The sequence below is a fragment of the Perca flavescens genome, chromosome 5 (genome assembly GCF_004354835.1).
Source record: "Perca flavescens isolate YP-PL-M2 chromosome 5, PFLA_1.0, whole genome shotgun sequence".
In the NCBI taxonomy this organism is placed as follows: Eukaryota; Metazoa; Chordata; class Actinopteri; order Perciformes; family Percidae; genus Perca; species Perca flavescens.
The window spans coordinates 22,559,466-22,572,276 of record NC_041335.1 but is presented as its reverse complement, the minus strand read 5'-3'; the positions used below and the strand labels follow the sequence as shown (position 1 = coordinate 22,572,276).

General features: G+C 39.6%; 1 protein-coding gene across 1 annotated transcript in view; it reads right to left on the bottom strand.

Annotated features, from left to right (window-relative positions):
• The window catches only part of ghra (growth hormone receptor a), a 30,736-nt gene extending 27,324 nt beyond the window's left edge, over nt 1-3,412 (bottom strand). Inside the window, 1 exon segment of the mRNA XM_028577563.1 lies at nt 3,094-3,412. The gene's annotated coding sequence lies outside the window, so the exon portion shown is untranslated.
• Nucleotides 3,413-12,811: the final 9,399 nt, after the last annotated feature.

The window sequence follows — 12,811 nt, the reverse complement described above, 5'->3', positions numbered from 1 at the left end:
AAAATGTCTTTTTAACTTAACAGTATGAAGAAAGGTCTTCCATTTACTGTATATCCATAGACTTCCAAGCAACTGGCACCTAAATTAATCTCTTGGAGCACCTTTAATCATTCCATCTCAACAAGTAAGGTTTAACTTCAGGGCTGTATGACAACCACTTTATATTCCATAAATATTGTGGCAAAAATAATAATACTTCAATTCATTAATTTCAAAATAATCATGTTTGTGAGTACACGTACACAAAGTTGTCCAAGGTCCACTGTTGGGTCTCTCAATAATTACACAAGAATCCCGCAAATAGATTTTCTGCCCTCGACTTTCCCCTTCACCACTAATCTCTTTCCTTAAAATAAACAAAATTAAAGTAAACATACCACAGACTTCAACATGAGCCTGCATGTTAGACCAGACACTGGTGAGGAGTCCACACAGACGAGAGGCGGGAACCCGAAAAATGCAGCTCATCCAGCTGCTTCTAATAGGACTTTAACTGTTGGATGCATTTACATAAATTCATTAACCTGTGGCGAGAGAGTGTGTGTATATGTGTGTTTGTGGAGAGAAGGTATATATATATATATATATATATATATATATATATATATATATATATGCAGACACAGGATGCATTTTTAACCTGTGTGCATGTGTGTCTGTGTGTGCTCTCAGGCATTTAGATTTGGCTACTAGATGGCTCTAATGTCTCCTACTCTTATTTCATAAGAGAGAGTGGAAAACTCAGAGTCAGCACACTGGCAAGAAGAGAGCCTGCACTGGAAGCAGATCAGAACACACATCTGCAAACCCTACTACACTCTCTCTGTGTGTGTGTGTGTGTGTGTGTGTGTGTGTGTGTGTGTGTGTGTGTGTGTGTGAGCGTGCATGCGTGCGTATGCGTATAAAATCAAGTGTGTGTATCGGAGCGAGAACAAGAAAGGTAAAGAGTGCAAGCAAGAGACTGAGTCCAGCAGAAACAGAAAATGTGTGCTGCAACTGATCTGACATTGATCTGTGTGGAAAATGTCTGCTTTGCAGCATTCCACGCTGTGGGTGTGCACGCATGGGCATGCAACAGTTTGTCTTGCTCTTAGATATTAAATCTAAGAGCTGTCAAGTTAAAAAGGAACTGGCAAAAAGAACTGGAGTTGGTGCCCACTGCTCCTATGTAGGCCTATAGGATGGGTTAAATGCAAAGTTTTGTTTATCTGTGTATGCTTAGAAATGACAATAAATGCACCTTTAATGGTTGCCACAATTTTCATTTCAGAGAATGAATTCAAACTAATCAGAATTGACATGAGTGAAGTAATCTGCACTTTCATTTTTGATTTTAATGAAATACCCATTCAGTTCTTACAGTTGTAGCGTTCAATCCCACATAAAAGAATAAAGAAAAGGCTCTATCAACCCACTTGTTGTAACTGGGCAGCATGTACCTTTCACATCAGACAAAGTGCACATGGATGTGTGTAAAATCTAATGGTTTCCTGAGTGCTGTTGAGCTGTCAAAGGGTATACAACATAATAGCAGTACTTAATGTATGTGGGGGTGTAGCCAACACGATGGAACACATGATGGAACTAACGTCTCTTAAGACTCCTCGCCTCGTCTATTAAAACATCTCGTACATCAGCTACCTGGTAGATGCTATAATGGCTGTCATTATGCATATCCATGAGACTGCAACAATAAATTATTTTAAATATGTCTCAGCTACTGTATATTTAAGTGAACATTATTAAGCTATGCAGAATTAAAAAAAGAGTTTGTGATGTGCATAATACCAGTGTCAGAGGTTGTAGATTATTTTTTTGAATTTGGCAGGGCAAAACAAACCAACATTTTAAACAAATCCTGAATCGCTCAAAATGCAGATAGTCAGACAATGTGACGGATGAAGATTAAACAGTATTTTTTATTATCTGTGAGGCAGAGTGTGTGTAGGCTTTTTTTTTTTTTTTTTTTTTTTTTAAATAGTGGCTAAGTTTGCACATTGCACCTCCTCACAGTGTGGTGTGCTTTCTAATTTAACCAGCAGAGGAGCAAAGGTGTTCTCCTGTGGTGAGAGGATATGCTAACATGAGAAGCTTTAAAAATGTAATAGTTATGCCGTACGAACAAAATGCAACACATAGATAAAAACAACAACAAAACTGTTGTTGGATGGCAATCATTTTCACTGAATGAATGTCATGAATGAATCCACATTTTTGGTAAATTTTGTAACCAATCTCACCAGTATAAGAAGAATCACAAATATTAGCTGGTTCCAGTTCCTTCAAAATAAAAGAAAGAAAAAAGAAATCTGCTGCTTTACTCTGTTTCTTATTAATGTAAATTGAATTCATTTAGGTTTTGGACAGTTGATGAGATAAGAAGATATGCTATATAAGCCGTTTAAAAGGCATAATGGACTCTGTCAACTTATCATTACACACTTTTCATTTGTGGATTAATAGATCAAAATAGTTCAAAATAAAAATTGCTCATCTCTACAGAAAACCATTATAGTTGTACTCCTTGTGTCAAACATCTAATATAAAGAGGCATATCATGGTCATTGAAACGATTATGGGCCAAACTGATTTCCATCTTTGTATAGATCAACACATCAGGCTTTGTACAGAATATTTCAGGGTTCAGCTGTAAACTATTATTTTAAAGTTTAATCCCTTTTTCAATGAGCCAGCATTTCTATCTCATTTTCTAAATCAATCAATCAGAAGTTTCCATTTCTCCCTCTGGATTTGATGTTTACAAGTATGCTGTTTAGGCTACATCTGTCAAGACGAGCCATGGCTGTCACTTCATGAGTAGCCTAGTTGCAGCGGAATTTTAGACAACCTAAAGTTTCTGATATAATCTTTTATTAGAACTGCGCATTACATCAACCAGTAGACTCAGCATTATAAATGTCTATAATTGGTCAAAAAGATTTTGCAATGAGCAGCGTAAAATGTATATAAAAAAAAAAAAATCATGCATTTTCATCAAGTTTCCCGGGTAAGCTGCCTAACATACGGAGTTCTGGAGCTATGTATTGAACGCAAAAAAGACGTATTGCATGCTTTTAAAAAAAACTCACTTACTTATTTCGTAATCTCGAGCTGAAAAACTGCAAAGACAGCGCAGATCGACTTTTCAGAACTTGGTCATCGGATGGCCAGCGTGAGCACCAACAGCCACGAAAAGTCCTGCTTCTTCACTTCAGCCTGCTCGGCCCAGTTAGATCTCTCCGATCACGGATTTTACCATTACCCAATGTCTGCGTAGCCTTCGTAGTAAGGATTTTTGTCTTATCTGCTGCTCCGTTACAGATACACACGCGACGTAGCCCAGTGTTTCAAATGGCGGTGAAGCGCCCTCATCCGCCAACAATCCAATCTACTCCATAATGACCACAGAGAGGAGAGCCTGAGAGAAAGACTGCCGGAATCAAACTTCCAAAATAAAACCCTCCAGTAGGCAAAGGAGCTTACCTACCTGTCACGTATTCTGGTAAAACCAAGCCAACGTTTGAACAAAGAAGCAAATCCCAGTTTATTTATCATTTATTTATTTCCTTTTTTGCGGACAAAAAAGCATTAAAAAAATCATTAGGTGTCTCTGCCTGGACTTGACTTGGAGAAGCTATTCTTATAATTAGCGCCAATTACAGGGCTATTCAATTACAAATTCAGTTGGGCCAGATTTTCAAACCGAGAAAGGTTAGTTGGGCCAGTCATTTCAGCGGCGAAGCAGCTCGTAATGACACATTTTAACACAAACAAATTTATTGAAAAACATATAAGGTTTATTCATTGTTTCTCTTTTAACTTTGGTCAGTTTGCACAGCAAAAGGTGCATAGAAAACAATAAAAGAGCTAACTGAACAGAATCTGAGGTAGCTCCTACTTTTTCCACTTACAAAAAAGAAGAAACTGACCTAGGCACCTCTTGCCTAGGCCTACTTAGGCTACATATCTGACCTATCTAATCACAAAGTGCATAAAACAAAATAGTGCACAGTAGGCAATTCGCAATAACATTAAGTTTCCTTTTGAAATAAAATAAACATCTTGCTCATATTTGACCCATGCAGGAACATCTCAAAGTGCATAAAAATAAAAAGTGCACAGTATTCACAACTATAACTAACTACACAAGGTGTACTACTGCACATTGAGGAAACATATTTTAAATCACCACCATGTGTGATTATGCATGCCTTTGTTACACATCCCACATTATATTGATGTAGGTAGGCTACATTTACCCTGCTGACTTAGTGGGAGAAGTGAAATTTTTTGTTTTGAACGAGAGCAGTGACTTTAGGCTCGTAAGTTGTCAATGCAATCCGAAGGCATTGATGGAGAGTACGGTCAGTCAGGGAGCAACGAGAGTTGCTTTTTATGGAGTTCATGTGTGAAAATCTTGACTCACATGTGTACGTTGATCCAAACATACTGAGCATGACGATCGCTACATTCTTAATGTTAGGGAAATGATGTATGTTGACATCAGTCCAAAACATTGCAGGCCCGTTAGTGCAAAGCTCCTGTGCCATGGTTACAGATGACTGCATGTCAACAAGTTTGAGTGTAAATTTCCCCTCGTCAATGGAAGGGACCACTTCCTTTGCTCTGGCGGATAAGTCCCCTTCTATTGCAACAGTGAACGGGTCTCTGGCAAAAACGGCCACCTCTGTGGGCAGAACAAGTCCATCCAATCGACCAGCAAAGTTCTTTTTCAGGCTCGCAATGAAATCTGTCATCACATCCGTGATTTGTGCGGGGGATGAGATGCATTTGCGGAGTGTCGGAAAATGCAGCATTTGGCCTGTGCTCAAATCAGTTGCAAAAAGGTCCAGTTTAACTTGGAATGCGCGCATCTATCCCACAAGGTCGATGACAGTTTTGTCTCTGCCTTGTAGTCCCAAATTGAGATCATTCAGGTGTTTGAATATGTCGCTCAGAAAGCAGGCATCAGCCATGAAGTTGTCGTCCAGTATGCGACTCAAGTGCTGTTCTGCCTTTTTTTGCTTGCTGCTGCGGAGGAAAGTTATGATCTCCTCTCTGAGACCACAGAAACGCTCCAGTGCTTTGCCTTTGGACAGCCACCTCACGTCATTATGCAAAAGCAGGTCTTGGTGCTCAGCAGACATTTCTGACAGCAGCATGCGGAATAAGCGGTGTTGGAGGCTTGATGTGGAGCGAATAAAATTAATTGTAGCCATCACGCTGTCCATTGTCGTTTTGAACGCCCCGCTTAGTTTTGCGCACAACACCGCCTGATGCACAATGCAGTGTAAGGAGATCAACTGAGGTGCTACAGCAGACCAACGTGCTGCCAAACCATTCACTTTCCCTGTCATGGATGGAGCCCCATCTGTCACAAGCATGCACACACGCTTCATATCCAGACCATTGTCTTTGAAAAAAGCAGAAATTTTCCCAAAGACTATATTGCCAGTTGTGTGTCCTTCTAACAGTAGTAGGGTGAGCAGCTCCTCTCGGAAGCATTTGCCGTCAAAAAAACTGACATATATGCACAACTGAGCAGTATCAGTTTTGTCTGTGCACTCATCTACTGCTATAGACATGGTGTCAGCTTTCCTCAGGTCTCCTAACATCGTTTCATACACATCTGCAGCAAGAATTTCAACTCTCCGACTGTTGGAAGTATCTGATAGGGGTACGTTTTTTTATAGCAGATGCCACGCTTGTTTTAATTTTATCGTCATTTATCACCTCATCCACGATGGCCAGCATACAGTCCTTCACGGTTTCAGAGTCTGTGAATGGCCTTTTCTTTTTTGCCAATATCCAGGAAACACGAAGGGATGCTGCGGTAGCTCTCTCTTGGTCTGTAAATGACCGTACCATGGTAACACTGCTCCGGTTGTAAGATGCAATCAAACTCTGCACTTTTGCAGCCCTCTCTTGAGATCCCTCGGGAAAATTGGTGCGGAAAGTCTGGTGTTTCTCAACATGGTGCCGCCACAGATTGTAATCTTTAAGTACTGCAACGCATTCATTACAAATTAAACACATTGGTTTGGCATTTGGATGTGGCGATAAAATAAACAAGTATTTGTCAGTCCAGGCAGGGTTAAACTGACGGTTTTCATTGTCAATTTTACGTTTCAGTGTTGAGAAAGACATATTGATAGTAATGTAGGCTACTACCGGCACAGCACGCTCTGCATTGTTTACATGTTAGTAGTTTTGGCGGGACGCAAAATTACCAATCCCACTATGGCCACGCCAAGACCCGCCCTACGAAGCAGCTCGATTGGTTGGGGTTAGGCATTTCACCTCGAGTGGTTAAGGTTAGGGTAAGGGGATTGGTCAGGGGATAGGACATGTACATGGACACCTGGCCAATAGTAGTGTGTGAATGCTATTGAAGGGCGAGTCTTGGCGTGGCCATAGTGGGGGAAAAAATATCGCTGGCGGGACTCTATTTTCCCTTTTATACTGTCTATTGCGGGACCACGGGCTGGGCCACTCTGAGGTTGCTTCCGGGCCGCATGTGGCCCGCGGGACGCCAAATGAATAGCCCTGGCATATTAACTTGGGAGTGTTTTGAGTAGGCTACCTAATTTAGATTAGGCTAAGTTTTTACAGATCCAATCGTTTGGAACCCAACAAATGTTCCATTATTTATTGGTTCAAAGTACAAAAAGAAAACAACATGTTTTGTAGTAGGCTATTTCAACATGTTATTATTGGTGTCATGTTTCAGGAGATACTAGATGTCTGTCCGGTCATCTCAGCACCTGTCAGTAGGTCTAGTTTCTCTGAGCAGAGCATTTGATTTTATCACCTTACCTCCTAAGTAGATAATGAGTTGCTGTTCTGTGCGCTAGGACACTGAGGGCACGATTTATTTGCCTGTTTAATCTTCATATTGCGACATGGTAGGTAGGCTGCACAACTTTTTATGGAACTGTGTGAAGATGAAAAGTCTCCACATAGCCTACGCCTTTTTTCTATTGCCTGGTTTATAATAGAAACTTTGGAGAAGAGCTAATTAACCTATACTGTTTTCAGTCTGGTGCTGGTTGCACAACATTTAAAGGTGCAATATGTAATGCATTTACTGTATTTAATCAAAAAATGACCACAATATGTCATCAGATACTAAAGAAACATGCTATATTTTCTCTTTTTAAAGTTTTTATTTTGTCCTGTGTGTTGTTGTCAACTGCCCAGCCTCGGGAGACAACACCGGGGTCGTAAACGTCAAACAAACAGTAGAGGCACAGGCTGTGCACCAAAATACAACAAACCCCGTTCCAGCCAATCACCGACAAGATGGTTGGGGGAGGGGGTGGGGGTTAGTGACAGTAATAGCCGTTACACACTAACCAGACGGCCGACCCTCGCATAGGTGGAGTTTGAGATTCGAGCCATGTGGGCAACAAAAAAAAAACTCATTGTAGCAACCTGGGAACACAGCAGGAGCACATATGGACAAAACAAACATGCTAAGTAAACATATGTTTATTTTTTAAAGCAGATTTGAAATTACATTGCAAAAATTTAACAATTTGCAGGGTTAGGGTTAACTACTCGAGTTTTTTTTTGGCTTTTCCGCCTTTATTTTGATAGGACAGCTAGGTAAGAAAGGGGAGAGAGAGAGGGACATGCAGGAAATCGTCACAGGTCGGATTCAAACCCTGGACCTCTGCGTTGAGGCATAAATCTTCAAGTATATGTGCGCCTGCTCTACCCACTGAGCCAACCCGGCCACATACATGTTGGACCTTTAACCCACGGATCTGCCGTGTGTAGTTGTGGGTTGAGTGTGCAACATCACTCCAATTAGAGACTGCAGATGGAACAGGCACCGGCTGCCTTTAGATGGCTGTAAATATAATCACCGGAGTAATTATGCAGTAATTATTCTGTCTGACTGGCATTAATACCATAATCAAAATAAAATGTGTGAGTGTGTGATCACACAATGAAAGTGGAAAGATTAACGAAATACAAATAAATACATGGTTTTAGCTTATTATTAGGCCTATAGGGTGCAACTTCACTTAATAAAGAGACCAATATATTAATTCCCGCGCTGATGCTGAGAACAACAAGCAGCTTGTTAGGAATAGGTCTGTAAACTACTATTCTCGCATAGGCAGATCTATCTCCACATTTTGTTTTAGCGCTGTGCCAGCGCTGGAGAAAGTAAACTATAGCCTGGTTGTGCTCATGTGAAGGCTCCACAAGAAGTGACTCCATGAGAGGCTCGCCCACAATTTCAGCTGTCTATGAATATACACCCCCACCCCAGACCCAAGAGCCATAGTATGGATGGCCCGCCCCGACACGTGAGAGAAAAACCGACCCATGCACCCAGCTGTTGCTGCTGCTAAATTGTATGTATTTCACTGCGTGGACCTTATCATAGTTTTTCTTTATAGGTTTTGACTTCTAACCGCTGATCATCACAAAGTAAACATCCATCAAGGCAAGGCAGCTTTATTTGTAGAGCACATTTCAGCAACAGGGCAATTCAAAGTGCTTTACATAAAAACGATAAAAAAATTTAAAACAGATAAAATACGAGAATAAAAGTTACAGTGCAGTATAAGAAATTAAACATTAAAGAGCAGTTAAAAACAGTTAAAAATATAAAAGCAGATAAAATACAAGATTTTAGGCTGCTAGTTCCCAGAACGGGCCAGTCCCACCGGTCTCACTATATTACTATATATATATATATATATATATATATATATATATATATTACTATCAGTGTAAACAACATCAATTGAAGTAATAAAGCCTAGGTACAGGGTTTAATTTTGCATGACAGCATCCTGCTATAACTTACCTCACTTTACATGTAACTCTACAGTATACACTTACACATTAGGAAGTTATATCATGTGTCAGCCAATAAAATGGAGTTAACCCTCTAAACTAATAAACAAGTAGCCTGTAGTGTCCAATACACCCCAGTTCATGACCTAAGTGGATAGTAGGGTAGAAAGAAAGCAAGATAAACTGGAATCAACATGGTCAGCTATAAATAGAAACAAAGAGAGGACATACTGACAGAGAGACAGATGAGGCTTGGAGGGGCTGTATGTTCCTCTCCACCAATGCACTGATGCACTGTTGACAAAGGCCTAATTTGTGATGCGCGTGGAAAGAAATGGACTTCTGTATTGAGCGCAGCCATCCTTGTATTTTTATTTCCCTGTCTCCTTCTCATCTATAAGGTCCACAAGTTGTAGTTTGGCTTTTTCAAGTCCTACAGCTGCAGGGCGCATATAAAAACACAAAAATGAGGGACCAAGGCTGCTCTCATGCAACACAATTACCATAAATTATAACTTGTAGCAGATGAAAAAGCTATAACTGAAATATATTTAATTAGATTCTGTACCATCTTTAAATATGCACAATGACTTTAGTCAATGTTTAAACAAAGGTAAATCCAAGCAATATTATGATTACTGTAATTAGATAACCTTTCACCAGGCTTGGGGCACTCTATGACTTTATGAAAACAACACTGGCAAACTATTTGTATGTATTAAATTACCTCTGAACATGTCCATGCATTGGTCAGTTGTGGGACAGAGAGCCCTGATTGGAAGACAGTGGGGGAGTCCATTCAATTATTTCCTTTGAAATACTCATTCCTGTGATTGTCTGCTCTGAGTGATCATGTCGACTTCTGCTGTATTGAATGTGACAACAGAACAATGCACTTGGCCCACAGACTGTTGCCACTGCACATAGGGCTAGATTTGCCCTCCATGGCCCCACCCTCCCATCCCCCAAGTTATCCTAGCCCTCTGTGGGATGTGTGGTGAACACTGGTGTTGTCTGTTGCAGCAGCTATCAAAGTGCTTTTTAATGTCATCTGTTATCTGTCACAGGTGTTGTCATTAGGGCTTACGACCTCTGACTATTTTTTAATAATGAGATCACATGAGATCTCTGTCTTGCAAAGAACCGTTAGAAAATAACCTTTACTGCATCTGTTTATGACACATTCAGTGCTTTCATTTTAAGTGACACAGAGCCTTGTCAGTCTGCTGTAATCCATATCCATCCATATCCCATGTTAAAGGATAAGGCTGGTGATATTCTATATTTTTCTAATATAAAAAGACCAGAACCAACAATGCGTTTTAGTCTTTCCCTAAATACTTTCCAACTTCCCCAGCCTGTCTGTGGCTCTCAGCCCTAAGCCCATGGGTTCCTACTGTAGATATAAATCATAAAAAAAGGTAATATATAGTTTCATAAATAAAAAAATAAAAAAGGCTAAATCATTTCCAAAAACAGCTTGGCACTGTAGCTTTAAGCAAACATTAGTCAAACAGTGTATTTTTAAATCAAATTTGAACATTAAATTAAAAATAACATTTTTAATGGTTGTTTCACGTGACTAACTGAATCACGCTTGATTGATTGATTGTTTGGTTTTCAGACTCTGAGCTGCCTAACTGAGCATCGTTGCTTCAGGCAACATAAGTCACAGCCATATTCACGTAATTGTTTTTCTTTTTGCAATAGAATGCCTTTTAATAGCCATGTAGGATCTGTTCATGTTTGGCTGTCTGTTTTTATTTTCCACATAATGAAAGTGTGCCCTTTGTGTCATCCCCTTCAAGTCACTTGTAATGCATTTAGTGCAGTTTCCCATTGCAAGTGTGGCCATTCACAACTTTGTCATCAGCACCCTTCTGCCTATTCGATTAGGATAAAAGAGACGAGATGGCTACAGGGGGAAAACACACACACACACACACACACACACACACACACACACACACACACACACACACACAGTATGGATCGCTATTAACACTTCTGAACCCTAATCCAGTATTACGCATCCCTAACCTGCCATATATATATATATATATGGCAGGTATATATATATGGTGATATATATATATATGGCAGGTATATATATATATGGTGCTATATATATATATATATATATATATATATATATATATATATATATATATATATATATATATATATATGGCAGCAGGAGGTAGGTAGGATGCACTCAGTGAAGTGGGGAGGAAATTGAAGTGAATTGGTAACATTGCATGGGATGAGTAAAATCCACAGAGTATCAGCATGAGAACCCCACCATGTGCAAAACAACACAATTAAGAGGGACACTTAGACTAATCAGTGAATGCACCATGCAAATAATGTTTTATTTTTCAATGCCTACTTTAATCTTGGCTGTTATCGTAGAATACAAATCAGGGACTTAACTCTAATGAAAGGAGGAGAGAGTGACAAGAGTGGCATGAGACTAAGGTGAAGAAGAGGGATAGGGGAAGATGGACAGGATGATGTAAAAAGCAGAAGAAAGACGGTGAGGCAGAGTTGGTTGCTGAGATTACTGTATTGAACCCTGTGTGGAGTGTTTAGAGCCAAGTTCATTCTTTCAAGTCAAACAATTATTGACACAGCAACGAATCGTCATTAGATTTATAGCAGTTACTTTGTACTTCACTTTGTATCCGTGTATGTTTCCTCACATTATGGTATCTATTCTACTTCTGCAATATCTTTGCACTAACAAAGCATTAATGACGCTGGATCAATACACAATTCTACACCACCACAAACTACAGCCTCAGAAAGCACAGATGCTCCTTCTACAAAACCGTAATATTACAAGCAAGGCAACGGTAGTAATTATTACATACAGTAAGTACAAATTTTTGTTGGACAGCTGTTGCTTTTAATGTGACAACACTGCCTATAATTTATGTAGGCGCTCAGAAATAGTGTGTTCAATGATATGTACTCAACAGAAAGCATATTTAGATTTCATTTCTTTGCAAATTTTTTTTACAAAAAGAACCACTTATTTTGCAAATTCTAGGAATGCTGAAAAGCTGGTTGTAAACCAACTTAATTAAGGGCATTGCTGAAATAAAATGAAATACTATACATATCCAACAGCAAGGAAAAGTAAGCTTTATTGAGCACGGGAAACCTCCGGGAATATGTAGGAAATACCTCTGCCAAAACATTCTTCATATAATACATAAGTAAACATACTGGCTGTGCAATACTGCTGATTATTTGCATCAGGCTTTATAAAGAACACTATAAACCAAACTGCATTAAACTCTGTTTCACACAGACAAGTACACCTCTCAAAGCTTCAGCTATGCTAAAAACACATAAGAAGAGCCTTTTCATTCCCTGTCCCAGATTTATTTTCCCTTTTATATACACAGTATTTTTAATTGTATTTTAATTTTTAACTGCATCCTGGTATCTATATACACTTCTTACATGCATGGTATGCTTTAACTGTCCACATACTGTTGAAGACTGCTGTAAACTGTCTTGGGTCAGTAAATAAGGGTTTCTTCTTTGTGACATCATATCCCAGAGGCCCCTTTTGATTGTGGAAGACAAGAGGCAGCTGGAGGTCTGGTACTCATTCAGCCTTCCAAAACATGGCCTGGGATCCTCCCCCACCAAACCCCAGCCTCCATTATATGGGGATGTGTGCTCATGGTCCACAGTCTGCAGTCTAAATAAACAGACCCAGAAAATATCCTAACCAAGCAAGTTCCAGCAGTGGATCCAACACATCCTGGCTGTGAACATTAACTCCATTGCTACTTCTAGCTTCTTTAGACTGTGTTCAAATAGAAGTGAGGAAAGAAAGAAAAGAAAAAAAAAAATCAATCTCCGCATCACCAGTATTCAGCTCGGCTTAATGCATCAAAATTGCACCAATGATGGTCCTATTCTAAATCTGTCTATGAAAATGATTCTTGAGACAAAATAACCCTTTTGATGGAAGGGC